Consider the following 14714-nt stretch of genomic DNA (forward strand, 5'->3'; position numbering starts at 1 on the left):
ACAACCAAATTAGTTGTTTGTCAAATGACTACCATGTTGTAGCCACGAGACAACTCAATGCCCTGAAAAATTTTTGGCCCCAAATTTTCCCAACATCAGCGTATTGCAGATCTCTTAACCTTCTCAGAGCTAAGTATAGGAGACTGAAGTTAAAGTCTATATGTAACTTAGTTTTTTCCCGTCTGTTTTTCTATTTTCTCTACACTATAGTAGACCAAGCTATGGATTGTTACAAATGAACACACACACATATGCTCTTTAAACAAGAGCAACCTCTTTAATATTCTTCCCAGTCTTCTTTTTAATGAATCCAACATAAAGGTTGCTCCCACTAGATTCACACTATGAAAACTTGCTGCGTTTGGTTGCAAGACTTAGCTAAGCCCAGTCTAATTTTAAACTGAGTCTAACATCCAAACACCCAACTCTCAAATTACTAAGCTCATCTCAACTCAAAACTTTCTTACACGTGGGACCCACAACCTTTTTCAACTTAACACATCTTTATACGTGAGACCTACAACTCTTTTCAACTTTCCATAAAGGTACTAAACTCATCTTAACATCCAAATATACTTTAAACTCAGTTTAGATGGGACTCATATAACTCCCTTCAATACTCAACTCACTACTATTCATAAAGAACTGAGCTCAGCTCAACATCCAAACGCAGCCTAACTCAGCTCGACCACCTTCTAACATGCTTTTTATGAAGTGAACTAGGTGCCTTCAATTCTTCCCTTCAAACAACTTCTTATTCATTCTTAAATATGTGAATGCACACAATCCATTCCCAGAGTTCAACCTACTTGTCTCCAAAACTTGTCCATATGCACTTGCATCATACCTCTCTAGAGCATTCTCCCCAGCAAGTCTATCCTAGCACTTCTAGTTGCCATCTTTTCTTGCTGAACTAATCCTTCTGGCGAACTGTTTGCATTGCCGGGCTGTTCTCCATCTTTCATTTCCATGCAAGAAGGATTCTATCACCATGCTCTAATAGCTTTCCTGAATACCACTCGAGAAAGAACTGTGCATACTCGCTGCTCCATGTTCCATCCCTACAGAAAAATCCAGTATCCTCGGGAAATTGATTATACTGGCCACAATCATGCGGTCCACTTGTTCCCCAGTCTCTCTTCCCAATCGCCTCTGCTGCTGCTTGCAGGGAAGTTCTCATATACTGCATGATATATATAGAAGCTTGTGTTAGCATATAACAGTGCTTAATTCTGTTGTCTGTTCACACATTTGATATTACTATGTCTCATTATCTGTAGTTCTTTCTTTTCTTTTCAATTAGCTTTTGCGTAAATGAAAAAAAAAGCATGGTTGAAGGTAAGGTTCTAGATTTATTTATTTATTTAAAAAATAATATTTTAACAATAATTTATTCAACTTTCATATAAAATCATCCTATCTCATCTCTAAATCCAAACTAGCTAAGAGGAAGAATCATTCCCATCATCCACATTCCCCGTCCTATCATGGTTATAGATAAATGTTACAGCTTATACATCGGTATAACAAGAATGGGTAACAGGAAACATAATAATTGGGTAAGCGTGTTCAATTAGAACCTTGCTGATGCTTCCCAAGACGTAACATTTTTTGTCATTTTATACATTGATATGGATTATCTTGAATATCCATATTCACTGATATCCATATAACACATTATTATGGATAAGATGTGTGCATCCACATTAAGAATACTTATTATCCTATTACTCTTCATTTTGTGCTTACCCAATCCATTTTATCCATATGTTAAGTATGATAAGTATACACACATTATTATGGTATACTATCACCGGATTACCCAAGATACCACTTATGTATTCATATTCTATACTCGATAATGAGCTTCATATCCATAACCATGATAGCACTTGTGTACCCACTCATGTATTCATTTAGTACTTGTATCCTAAATTAGCTCAGATATGTTGATACATGTCGATTGAATTTATCCATAAATGAATAGTATCTAAGTGGGTGGTGTGTTTGTGCTCAATTGTGGCATGCACTCTAGCTGAATGTTTTGGAGGTAATCTTAGCTTATCCAAAAAATTACATTAGTTGTTGTTGATGACTCATCACTTCAAAGAGGACAAAAACCCCTTCTTGGAATTTTTTTTAAACGTATGGGTCCACCAATTTTCATCGTATAAGGATATGAAGTCGGAAGTTATTGCAGCGAGATAAATCTCCATCTCCCCCACAAGCAGATATGCATTTGACGTGACCCTTACCCCCACTTCTTTATTTGCATCTGGGACCCATTGACGAACAATTGAAGCAGATTGCATCGGCCACGTCAGATACAAATACGACACATGGATCGCACGAGCTCAATGAAGCCGAGATCTTCTGGACCGCTGATTTCACAGAACCGATTCACTCCAATAGCAACCACAATCACCACTGACGGTTGAATTTTCATCAACAGACTGGATCCGGAATCTACTGGCCGTAGCAGCCATTCTGAATTAGAAGATAACATTTTTGTTTACCTGATTAGCAACCTGAGTTTGTATGGAGCAGCTTGATTGTATGGTTGATCATAAAGACCTTTTGATATGGAGTAGCTTGATTGTATGACCAGTGCTTCTAGAGATAACATTAAAAATGGCTGCTACCAGTAGATTTTTAGTATAAATCATATATACCCGAGTTCTCGGCTTGATCATATTTGCTTTTGTTTTTTGCCTATAGACACGTAGATTTTTAGGCCCGGTTTGTATTTGCAACCCATCTAAACTCATCTCACTACTATTCATTACTATTCATCAACTTTAACTCACATATCTCACTACTATTCACAATCCATCTCAACTTATCTCAACTCATCTTCGAATCCAAACGACGCCTTAGTCTAATTAATTGACCTCTACACTAGTTATAAAGCTTTGCCAAGAGTCTGTGCACCCTGAGATAAGTCGGGACGTTGTTCTCAGTCACCCGGTATTAATAAAAAAAACTAGAAGTCCCTGAGATAACTTGCCTGAGCTAGCTTCCCTTCCAACAGCATCCATGTCAGCCAAGACGGCAGCCCTTGCTCTTGGATCATTCAACATTATTTACATTTCTTGACACCCAAAGAAGAGAATAGAAATCCTGAGAATTGAAAGATATTAGTACTCTGACTGTGAGATTGTCTCCCCTACGATGGGGTGACACTTGAGATAAAAGCAGGTTATGATAGCAAATGGTAGGAATCCCGAGAAAACAAGCCTGAACAACCCACAAGAAATTTCAGGTCCTGTTCGTAGTACTGCAAACAATTAGTTGAAATAGGCTCATGAAACTATTCCACTGTATTACATATTAAAATAAGAAGATAAATATACAGACTAAAATAATTTGTACGTTTTAAAGGAAATCTAAATACAACCAGATGCAAAGACAATACATTATGTACTTACCCATCTGTAGGAGCACTGAGTTTCAGAGAAACTCAAGGGAAGGAATTTGTAAACAAAGAGAGTGCATTTTTTATTTCCCCTATTGGTTGTTCATGACTACACTCTAAGATATTAAGTACATAACACGTGAACTTGTAGTTGAAGCTTATTTGGCAAAGTGCTAACAGAGCTATCCATGCTAAAAAAATGAAATTAGCAGCTGCCTATACATTAACACTTAGTGCGTGGTTTGACCCTGCTCGATATGCTCTAATTCTTTCTGATAGTCCAAACCAGAAATTTGAGGATAAAATCCATTTGATTGATAGTCCAATATAATGCAAAATCAAAAACCATAATTCTTAGCTAATTTGGTATAGGATAACCATGATAAGCATGAGTTCAAATGACACGAGAGGATATGTAACCGTCTTGCTTACCCAAGCTATGGTTACGGTAATCAAGGCGATAATGTGTGTATACTTAGCTCCCATCGACCTTAAATAAGTATAGGATTACACGAGATACCATATGGTTACCCAATTACTCATCATTTTATTGTGTGTATATTTATGTTCTGCCTTAGATATAATATTACGGATCCATTTTATCCTATTACTCTTAAAATAGGATCACCACATTTGAAGAGGAAGTCAAGGTGTGTCCCCGAAGACGACGTTTTTGGTTCTCCAAGGGGTTGGTAGGACTCTAAAGGGAAGGGATCTGTGACAGGTCCGAAATGCTATCTGGCGAAAAATTTATTTTCTAGGTTGATTCTTTAGCTTTCAGTATACCAGTGCGAAGGTGTTATGGCTAGAGTTTTTGCTTTTGGTAGTTAGCTGTAACTACATTGATATGGACAGACCGAGGGATTCAACAATACCTCAGGTGTTTTGTCAGCCATAGAACCAAGGAATGGGTGCACTACAAGAAAAATCGGTTGTTGCTGCCAGTTTTTGTTGCTGCGGACGAATATTTAACGCAACAGACCCTGTATTACTGTAGCAGGATTTTTGTTGTGGCGGGTCATATATTCGCGGTTAAATATACTAATTACGGTGAATTGGACTCGTTGCAACTTATGTTTTCGGCAACAGGAATTGAAATACACTTATGGACCTGTTGCAGCGACATTTTCCTCGCCGCATTAAACGATAACATCTAAAATCTAAAGCGAATGCCCTCGACTCTCTCCGCAAAACTCTGTTTTTCCTTTGAGAAAAAACTCTCTTCGCAAACGATAAGAAATTTCTGATCTTTTTCATGTCTTCTCGGCGACCCTCGACCTCGACGACACCAATCACCGTCCACCTCCTGCACGCCGTCGTTCCATGCCTGCCCGGTAAGTCATCTCTGTCTCTCTCTTTATCTTTGGCCGTCTTCTCTCTCTTTCCCTCTCTCTTCCTCCGCAATCAGAGCTGCCCCACCGTCGCACACCACTTCCTCCATGCGGTGGCTATTTGAAGCAAGCTATCTCCTCTCCTTTCAATCCGGGTGGTACAATTCTCTCCCTCAATCCGTGTCTATCTCTCTCAAATTTTGGGTATTTTTATTTAGCTAGGTTTTCTGTTCTTTTGCAACTAATAGGTAAAATTGTAAAAGTTATCCACATTACAAACTTTTATTTTGCTGAAGGGTTTGTTTTGAACAATTTCTAGATGCTGATTTATAAGTATTGGAAATTTTTTTGGAGGTTTGGCTGATGTTGTTGCGGGATATACATATGAAAGTTTATGTATGTGGGCTATTGTATGATTTTGGTGGCATATGGGGTTGATCAACCCAATATGGATTTCTATTATTATGTTGGATGCCTTTAATAATAACTAATGTTAGCTCCCCAACAGATTACCAGTTACTGGAACAAGTGTATTTGTGTGTAAAGCAGAGAAGATGTAATAATTAGTACAAATAGGTAGAAAATAGTCACAAGCTTCATAATCAGTACAATGGCATGCATACTTTTTTTTTTTTTTAATAAGTACAATGGTATGCATACTTGGTAGCAAGATAGGAAACATATATTTCATTTCCTGAAACCAAGTTACCAGTTTCATAGAAACACCCAAAAAATGGTGATAAGTACAAGAAATTTGCACCTTGTATTATATAACCATGGTTACCAGTTTCTGGCCAGAAGCTAAAGTTAAATAGATTGAAGAGAAAATGTAATTTCGAGAGAGAATCTTGCTCTAGAAAAACTAGATTTCAGATTAAATCAAGGATAGGGGCATTTCGATCAAACATCAAGATAGGAAATGACTAAATTATGTTAGAGTACATGCGGAGTCTCCAATTTAGGATTGTACCTAGACGGACTCTTTTGACTTATTCCTCTTTGACATTCACTAACAGACTAAGGGTTGGTAAAGGCGACCTCAGAAACACTTTCCTGCAGGACAGGTAATAGGTGTAGAAGGGTCTAAATAAAAAAGAAGATGCCAAAACGCAGCGCAACGCTGGCCTTCATGACTTGGAAGAAACAGGGCAGCGTATCACCCTTTCTTGTTTATTCCTCAGCACTTCACTGCAACGCACTGTATCCTCCTCTTTCAACGCACCATTTTCAGCATCTTTAATTACTTCACTTAACGCACCATATTGATCCACTTCAGAATACTTCAGTTTGCACTTTAATCACTTATGTTTTAACATTTCAGTTTCAACACTTCACTTTGCACGACAGATTCCACTTTGAGTTAGGATTTCTTCCTCTTTTCACCCATAACTGCCGAAACTCTAACAGCTAGCCTCAAAGAAATTTAGTTATCTAAAATACTTTTTTAAATGACCTTTAGTTTTTTTTTTTAAAAAAAAAACATGTTCAATTAATATGTCCATAGAGGTACTTGATTGTTGAAATCTCATGCATTGCATGTTTGAACGGTGGAAAACAAGTAAGTAATATATATGTTTCGAACCTTGATGCCACCTAATTATGGCTCTCCAGTTACAATACAGATGAATGGTCGATTAACATGATGTTATTAACTAGAGAGGACCACCTGCAGTGGATGAGATTTTTTATATGCAAACACCCTAACACCCCTTTCCACAATTAATTTTTTGTTGGAATCCTCATTAAGCATGTGGATGTATGGTACTGTAAATCATGCTTGGTGTGGGGATGAAGGATAAATCACAATAAGCCATGTTCGACTTGCAGGGAAACAATTGATTCTTTGCATATGATAGGTTAGATATTTTGAAGAACATATATAGTTTCCTTTGCTTGCATCTACTTTGGCCTTGGTCCTCTGGAATGTGCTATACATAATTTAGTGGGAATATTTGATTTTGTGCTGCTTCTATTTATTTCATATTTCTTTTATTTATTTACTGAGTTGTTGCATCTTTATTTTTCTGCAGTGCATCGAGGTTCCTTGAATTATATTGGAGAAATTGGTCGAGAAGAACTGCATTCCAGTAGTGCTGACGACTGATATTTATTGTAATTGCAGATGTGTGGAAAAGGACTTTTCAATGCTAACCTTTTTCAACAATATTTGACTTTGACTATCTGTAACTTTTTTTTTTTTTTATAAGTACGAATATATATCTGGAACTAAATTCCTGTAATACAGTCTTTCCATCAACTATATATATGTACTTGGTCATTTACTTCAGATGAGATGAATGGCATATATGATCAAATTAGATATTAATTATTAAATTTAAAAGTACAGGACAAAAAATCATGTGTAATTACACATGGACTGTCATGGCAAAAAATGAATACAGCATTTTTGGGGAAATTGTCATAAAATGAACAATCTATTGCAGGCGTTGGTCAAAGGCATCTATTGCCATAAGTCACTAGCCATCTTGTATAGCAAATTGAACACTTTGTTTATGTCTATATATATATTGAGAATCTTATGGCTGCTCCGTTTTGATGAGGTTTATACTGAGTTCAAAGTCAGAATTCAGAATAGCTCTGAATAGATAGTCGGAGTCGGAGCTCCAAGGAGCTCTGACTCCGATTCTATTTTTTTTTAAAAAACAAAAATTCAACTGTAAAATGACGTCGTTTTGAACATTGGCTCGAGCGAGATGTCGAGCGCAAGTCGAGCGAAACTCTCTGGAAGAGTTCTGCTCGAGCGCCAAGTCGATCGCACTTCGAGCGAACCTCTCTGCATGGGTTCCGCTCGAGCGCATGTCGAGCGAACCTCTTTGGAAGAGTTCTGCTCGAGCGTCACGTCGAGTTCACTCCGAGTGAACCTCTCTGTATGGGTTCTGCTCAAGCGCTAAGTCGAGCGCAATACGAGTGAACCTTTCTGTATGGATTCCGCTGGAGCGCCACGTCGAGCGCACTTCGAGTGAACCTATCTATATGGGTTCCGCTCGAGCGCCGTTTGGAGTTCCGCTCGGAAGTCAGAGTTCCTATCGGAGGTCGGAGCTCCAACCTCAGATCGGAGTTAGAGTCGGAGGGACAATTTGGCTCAGAGGTTGGAAACAACAACTCCGACTCGGAGTCGGAGGTTAGAAACGACAACTCCGACTCCGTCGGAGTCGGAGCACAGCTCTATACTAAGTACATGACTAGATTCTCAATAAGAGGTTTTTTTTTTTTGTTTATGATTATACTTTACACAATGAATATAATTTCCTAATTATATTGTATAATAACATTAATATTATAAAATGAAATTAGCTATTTGCTTACTAATGCTTATTCAATTAGCATTAATGTTGTTTTTTTGGTCTGGATCAATCAAATATTCAATGTAGGCTATTGTTGGATATTCTCTAGATAAAAGTCAAAATGCTTTTCCATTGGGTGTGGTTTAATGAAACATGTGTCAATTATCTTTATATATATATAATAATGAAAGGATTTGGTTTTTGGGGAAGATTTGAGTGTCTAATTGATATTAATATATGACAGATGAATGGCAAAAACCTTTATTATTGATGTTCATTTTGTTATTAAGAACAGTTTTTCTCTAGGTATGATTTGAATAGTACTATGTTATTTCCTATGCTTGTATTAGTTTTGTTCGTTGGAGGTATATATAGGAATTCCTTTCAATGAACAAGGAATGGATTTGTGGATTGGTATGAATTTTTGACAAATACAAAATATGTATGTGCTCGTATACTTGAGCCATAAGATTCTCAATAGAGACATAAACAATATTTATGTATGTCATATATATATATATATATATATAATTACATTTTACCCTACTGACATGAACTATTCTTGTCATGATATAATATAAATATAAAGCTGCAGTACATTTAGAAATTGGTCTGCACCGAAAAGGGAACAATGACTATTCGATAAGTGGCATGATGAGGCATCCGAAAATCCATGCGTAAGTTGATCCTCATCTGCACCGAAAGCCAAATGATTAATATATTTTTTAAGATTAATATATTAATCAGACCATGTGTAATGTTCAGGTAGTATATTAAAAAAATGGATTTTCAATATGTCCAAATGTTACATAATGCAGGTAGTATATTAATCTCATTGGTAATTGCATCATTTGCTTGGTATTGTAAGCGGCAAAAAGGCATGCTGATAATAAAATCATGTTTATTTTTCAATTGGGTCCCACGGACTGTACAAAAAGGCAGAGTACAATAAGCATTACAACTAAAACGCGCGCGGGAGTGTGAAATATCTAAGCGGCAAAATGGCTGTCAACTTTTAAGTACTGTGAAAATAATTTAAAAGTAGAAAGGAGTCAGTGTAATGCACAGACCTCAGAAACCAAACAAATTTGGATTTTCCCTCCAGAGTCAGTCTTTCACTCGGTGGAGCAGTCGGACTTTTACTTTTAAGCACTAAGAGATCCATGTAAGTATTTTCCTACATGCTCCAGTTCCAGTTCTTTCAGTGGCTCTGTGGTGCATCCTCGTGTTTGGTAACCTGAAATATTTTCACATACTTGAATAAGTGCATAGAATGTAACTGCCGAGTAAGGAATTTTTCCCACATATATGTTTTCTTGTATGTGATTTCTCACCTCCTTGTTACATTTTTGTTGGGGCGAGAAAGCTGTTCTCTTGGCTGTTTATAGTCATTGTTCACCACATGGAAATACCCATGTCTACATGTGCAAATGAATGTAAATAGAAAAGAAGGAAAACGGTCAATATATATAATTTTGGGACTGTTAGTTCCTTTGCAAATTTACGTTCATATTAGAACAGAGAAGAGAAAAGTTGGGACCAAAAGTTTTACCAGAAAATTTACCTTTGCATCCTCTATACAGGCACTTCAACAAAATGGTATGTAATAATACTATATTTCTATCTTTAATAATATGTGAAATTAGATTAGTTCACCCCAAAAATAGAGCTAAACTGGGGTTAATAAACTGAGTTGATGGATTTTGCTGAACATAAGAATAATATGTAAGGAAATAGACGTGCAATAAAGTGCATATTTAACAGTTTATAGGTCACCTACATGGAACCAACAGCACTCAGTACATTTTCTCTTCTACAGCCACAAAACAAATAGGGTATACCAGTTTCCATTAAGATAAAATGGTATGCAGTTATCTAGCATGGCTTAATGGTAATAGATAATGAAAAATGTCTACCAGCTTAGTTCTTCATATGTTTAATGTGGTGATGATTTAAGTTTAGGCCAAAATCGATTTTGGGTAGTTGCTTGTATAAATATTTTCTCAGATATAAATTCATGATGTTAACCCTATCCTCTAAAATATTTTCAGATGACAGTTAGAATTTTCATTAAGTGCAACTAGATTAAATTGGCAGTCAATTGTAAGTACCATTTGCCATGAGAGGAACAAGAGAAGTTGGTGGACATGGCCGAATGACACAAACTCACATACGCCCAAGTCATGGCTGCACATGGAGTGGTCCAACTCCTCAGGAGCAGCCTAGTAGGTGGACACAAATGGTTGAGCAAATCTCATCATCGGATGACTCAACACAGTCCCCAGACATGGTTTTCGGTACTGAGTTTAATGAAGTTACCAATGGTACTCCTGATACAATGCCTAAGCATAATGGTAAACTCAATTGTATTTGTATGCCTTGATGGAAGAAGCATATGATGTTATACATTTTTTGTTAGATGCATTTTCTACAATAATTTCTGTGGTTGGAAATTTGGTGGTTGTGCAAAATATCATGTTGGTATATTGCAGAAAAGTATTGTCACTTATATTCGACATACATTCTATCAATGGCAGGGAAACAAACAATGCGGAGGTGTCATGGTCCAGCTGGGTGCACTGAGTTTATGAAGCTTCATAAGCATGGTCTGATTCCGTTGTAAATTAATAATGGTGAGAGGGCACCATCATGTGAGAATGTGGTGTTTTTTACAACAAGAGTAACATGGATTATCAAACATCATGCAAACATGATTCAAAATAGTTGGAATGTTGTAGATGCAGAAGAGAAAGAGGAGTTGATCAATCGTGTCAGGGTATTGAGTTGGTTTCATTAAAAGGTTATCAGAAATTGATATGTGTTGAGTATGAACGTAACTATATCACTGTTTATATTGCAGAAAAGATCAAATCAAAACAAGGCCAATAGGAAAAAGCAGCATGTGAACCACACCGCAGGCAGAAAGTCTTTTCTGAGATTAATGCAAGAGATAGTAAGATTCTAGTGATTTTCTTCTTTATTAGCTGAATGGTCAGTGCTAGTGTGTAATAGAAAGAGGGGTGGGTAATATTTATGTATGTATTAATTAGGGTCCAAGCGCATCAAACTTAGTTAACTTCTATAAAGAAACTTATTGGTCAAAGAAGAAAGGGGCATTTGTCACTTCCATGACAGAAACCTACTATGTGCGTGGCCTCTAACTTACTCATTTTCAGAAAATTGAGATTTTTTATAGATAATCATTTTACTTAATTTACTTCAACTATAACTCATATAAGATAAATTTTTGCATCAGAATACGATGTGTGAGAAATTAGATGAGATACAGTCTGAGGAGCGTACAAATGAGGCTGCAAATATAATATTCAAAGATGTGCTAGGACACAGGTCTGGTTATACAAGAGGACTTGGTGGTTCAGTTATACACAAGACTAGACCATCAGCTATGTCGGCACAATTTGAGCACCTAGCCCAAGAAAATGAGAAGCATAAACATGAGGCATTGATGTACAAGACAGAGTTGGATGAGCTGAAAAGGGATGTAAGACAATTATTGGTTTGGCAAATGTCCTATGACCAAAGGATGAATGACTTAACATCTCAAAGAGTGTCTAATATAGACACTCAAGGAGATCTTTAGCTGGATGGGTTTCTAAACTGGGAGTTTTTTGAAATTTTGTTAAGTATTCATCACTTTTGGTGGCAGTTACATATTTTGTTACATAGTTGTCAAGGGAAAGGGTGCAGGTTTTTGAAGTTTGTTGCAAAATGGCATTACAGCAAGTCATGATGTGAATTTGTTGCAAAATGGTGCTGTCTCTATTTTGTTAAAGGTTTGTCTAACACTATGTAAGAATGCTTTAAAACCCCTTCCAACTGCATGTCTTGTCTGCAGTGGTTAAGAGAGTTTAATAATTCATTATGTTTGTGATAATGACGACCTGCAACTTGAGAGATGCTAGTTTACTAGGTAAAAAGAAAATTCTCTTTAGGCATTTCTGTAATGGAGTATAGGTGATGGATATATGTGAACTATGCATGCAATTGTTTTGACTATGGAATTTGGAGAAAATTAATTGGTGTGATCAGAATGCATGATTTTCCCATATCTTCTATGGGATGCATTTCTTAGCTTTGATAGGAGTCTAGTTCTTCCACTTTTTTCTGATTTTAAAAAGGATTTTTGTTAGTTCAGTAGAAATTAGTACACTGACTCTCAATGAATTTACTTGATAAAAATAAAACAATCTTCTCTAGAAGGCACTTATATCAAAAGTTAAAACTAGATGCAGTTTAATACTTTCATATTGCACATTTTCCATTTTCTTACATTTCTTGATGCTTGTATATTATTCTCTTTTTCCAAGATATTGTGATGGTAAGTAAAAGTAGTAAGACAAGGTTTAATTATGTTTCTGATATTAAAACCTGCACCTTGAGAAAATATAGCTTACTAGGTAAAAATCAACTTTTATCTATGTATTTCTGTAATGGAGTATAGGTGGATATATTATTTATGTTCAATAAGAATGTTGAATGATGTCATGTAGGCTCTACACTTGTTTTCACACTCAAAATTTTCATCTATGTAATATGCAGGTAGCTGTGGGCCAGGTTGATATGAGCTCAATTGTAATTTTTTGATGCACCAATGCGTCGGACTACAGGATGCTATATGCTTGACTTCACTCCCAGGTTTAAATGTATAGCCATGTTTTAGACAAGACCAATGAGTGGCACATGGAATTTATGTGTTTAGTGGCAGTATGTATTTAGGAATTTAAGCTTGATTTTGCATGACATTTAATCTTTCTGCCTGCTATAACGTATGATTATACTACTTGTAAATGAGATGTTAATTATTCAAGCTTGTATGAAAACTAGATGGCAATATTGTAGATGGAAATGCAAGTAAAATATATGGTGTTTTATTTTGCCAAACATGTCAATTTACTACATTACATCTAAAACAAAAAGTCCTAAAACACAGGCAAATTATTTCAAACAAAAAATGACAGGAAATTGGTACAAGCTGGGCTGTCCAATTCGCTATTGAGAAATAAGGCAAATTTTTTTTACAGGGTTCAATTGATACATATTGTAAAAATGGGTTGATTGGGAAATCATGTGTAAATTGTACAGATCATCTGGCCTGCATTCTTTAGATTTATTGTAAGAAATGCATATGGGCGTGACAGTTGAGATTGAGAAACAATTACCTGGGTTGGTTTCTGAGATCCAGTTCCAATCATATATAATACCTTTCAATGTATTTGAAAAAAGCATAAAAATTATAACCAGGGTAATTTCCTTGAGTTTGGCGTAAATCCTCCAACCAGTGAGTTTGGCGTAAATCCTCCAACCAGTTTTTGTGTTGGTTTGAAGCCACTACTAAGAAATATTTCACCGCAAATACCCATGATTTTGAAAGGCTGAACAAATGGCATTTGCTGCGTATTCACCCTTCCCGCATGCACTACTACGAATTCCGGCATAACCAAATTCACCGCAATTGGAAAATGACGAGATTTTGGGTTTTGATTGACAAAATCTGAAGTTCCCTTTTGCGGTGACCCAAACTCTCCGTATGTCCATAATGGCGGCGTCCCAGCAATTTGGCAGTAATTGCTCTTCAAACCAATTTGGGATCGACCGTGGTTGCTGCGGGAGATGTTGGCAGCAACATCTTCAGTAGTTTCGGTGCCCCAAAAGTCGCCGAAATCTGCAATTGCGGTGCCCACAAATTGGCCAAAAATGACCACGATTTCCGACGATGTCCCAGCCGAAATTGCCCTTCAAACCGTATTTGTCCATCGACTTGTGCTGCGAGAAAGATTGGCAGCAAAATCTGTAGGAACAACGGCCAACTTCACTTTTCACCGAAATTGCTCTGACCAGACGTATTACTCTCGGCCGATTTGCGGTGAGTGGAAATCGCAGCGTGTGTAATTTTGCTGCGAGAAATTAGGCGAATTGCGGTGAGCTCACACCCCGCAAAAGATGAAATTCCTTGTAGTGGTGGCTTGGATGCTGTGGGGAGAGTGGTGGTACAATACTAATCTCCACTCTTCCACCAAGCTGATTTTCCTGCTATAGAGTAATTTCATGCAGAGAAATATGATTTTTTTTTTTTTTTTTACAGTGGGATATGCAATATTAAATAGTATGGATAGCGTAAGGTATCAACGTTATCTAACTTAACGTATTAGATTGGGTTAATGTGAGTAAAAGGGATCCCTCCGCAATAGATGGGCAAGGAGATTTTTACCTTCAGATCTACCCCCCCGATATTGCACTGGATGTATTCACTGATAGCATTGGCCAAGTAAAACAGAAATTTACGGTTTATTAGGTTGGTATCGGTTACGTTACCTTCATTATGGTAAATATGATATAACTACCACAATAGATTTTAAGCGATCTCTAGCCATCTTTGGCTGCATTTTTTTTTTTTTTTACAGAAAATGACATTTACCTTTGTTCTGGGTTTTTCCTTCATTTAAATTATTAACTTTTAGAGAAATATGATGCTGAGTATAGGATTCTAAACTTGCATCAATGTCTTCCCTCCATAAGAATGCCAAACCCCCACTCAGCCCTCTACAATCCACTACAAATTTGTTTTCCATCTTCAGAAGCTTCTTAGTTCTTTCTATCTTGATTCTTCTACACTTTGTTTCTATCAGGAAAACAAAGTTTGGG

General features: G+C 36.7%; 4 long non-coding RNA genes across 5 annotated transcripts; 2 read left to right on the forward strand and 2 right to left on the reverse strand.

Moving 5' to 3' along the window:
• Positions 1–978: 978 nt before the first annotated feature.
• On the reverse strand, positions 979–14332 carry LOC121267475. Its single transcript, XR_005941014.1, has 3 exons — positions 14322–14332; positions 1581–1584; positions 979–1183 (listed from the first exon to the last, which is right to left on the reverse strand). It is a non-coding gene; the product is annotated as an uncharacterized LOC121267475 (long non-coding RNA).
• Positions 4436–7033, forward strand: LOC121267474. The gene is made up of 2 exons (XR_005941013.1): positions 4436–4749; positions 6777–7033. It is a non-coding gene; the product is annotated as an uncharacterized LOC121267474 (long non-coding RNA).
• Positions 8440–14024, reverse strand: LOC121267472. Of its 2 annotated transcripts, XR_005941010.1 has the most exons (4): positions 13429–14024; positions 9386–9469; positions 9122–9288; positions 8440–8744 (listed from the first exon to the last, which is right to left on the reverse strand). It is a non-coding gene; the product is annotated as an uncharacterized LOC121267472 (long non-coding RNA). The 2 variants fall into 2 exon arrangements; XR_005941011.1 differs by lacking the exon at positions 13429–14024 and having other exon boundaries at positions 9122–9306; positions 9386–9409.
• On the forward strand, positions 9399–12946 carry LOC121267473. Its single transcript, XR_005941012.1, has 3 exons — positions 9399–9961; positions 10836–11845; positions 12612–12946. It is a non-coding gene; the product is annotated as an uncharacterized LOC121267473 (long non-coding RNA).
• Positions 14333–14714: the final 382 nt, after the last annotated feature.

Source organism: Juglans microcarpa x Juglans regia, chromosome 5S (genome assembly GCF_004785595.1).
Source record: "Juglans microcarpa x Juglans regia isolate MS1-56 chromosome 5S, Jm3101_v1.0, whole genome shotgun sequence".
NCBI lineage: Eukaryota > Viridiplantae > Streptophyta > Magnoliopsida > Fagales > Juglandaceae > Juglans > Juglans microcarpa x Juglans regia.